The sequence below is a fragment of the Mastomys coucha genome, unplaced genomic scaffold (assembly GCF_008632895.1).
Source record: "Mastomys coucha isolate ucsf_1 unplaced genomic scaffold, UCSF_Mcou_1 pScaffold8, whole genome shotgun sequence".
NCBI classification, from domain to species: domain Eukaryota; kingdom Metazoa; phylum Chordata; class Mammalia; order Rodentia; family Muridae; genus Mastomys; species Mastomys coucha.
Genome location: NW_022196914.1, coordinates 59007742 through 59008378, shown reverse-complemented (window position 1 = coordinate 59008378; position 637 = coordinate 59007742). Strand labels below are relative to the sequence as shown.

The following is a 637-nucleotide window of genomic DNA, read 5'->3' as shown; positions in this document are numbered from 1 at the left end:
AAGGCTAGCGGTTGGGGGTTGGGGGAGCAGCCCTGGCGAGTCCTGACTGCAGAAGCACCCCAGTAGTGGCTGCGCTGTCGCCCGCACATTCCTGGCAGGGAGGGAAGGGAGCGGCCCGGGTGGCGCGCAGAGCACTGAGCCTTTAATTAGGCTATAAATCAGGCCAAGGAGCGAGGGGGAGTCTGTGCAGGTGTAAAAACAGCCGGGAGAGCCGGGGCCGAGCGGCCGCTGCGCCCCGGCAGGTCAGAACCTCTAGCCAAAAACATCTCCAAAGTCCGCTGACAACCAAATAAACAGCCCAGGGCCAGGCGGGCAGAGCTGCGCTGTGCGCAGGAGGTTGCTCGCCCTCCGGGCTCCGCTGCGCGGCTGGACCGGGAAGAGCACAACACATTCCTCGCTCTTTCCGCCCTCGCCTAGTCCCGCGCCGCGTTCTGCAGCGTGGAATGTTGGACCGTTAGGTTTGGGAACCGCCAAGCTTTGGGGCTGCCGGCGACCTCGGGCCAGGACTTTGCGCAGTTGGCAGCAGCCCTTGCGGAGCCAGGAGTGAGGTCCCTCTGTTCCCTGCTAGGCCCAAGAGACACAAACCGCCTCCTGGCCGGAAAAGATAACTGAGTAGAAAGAATGGTCGAGAAGTAAT

General features: G+C 63.0%; 1 long non-coding RNA gene across 1 annotated transcript in view; it reads left to right on the top strand.

Moving 5' to 3' along the window:
• Nucleotides 1-426: 426 nt before the first annotated feature.
• LOC116083278 overlaps nt 427-637 on the top strand; it is a 1369-nt gene continuing 1158 nt past the window's right edge. Inside the window, exon 1 of the long non-coding RNA XR_004115666.1 lies at nt 427-632. This is a non-coding gene — a long non-coding RNA (uncharacterized LOC116083278). The remainder of the gene's footprint in view (nt 633-637) is intronic.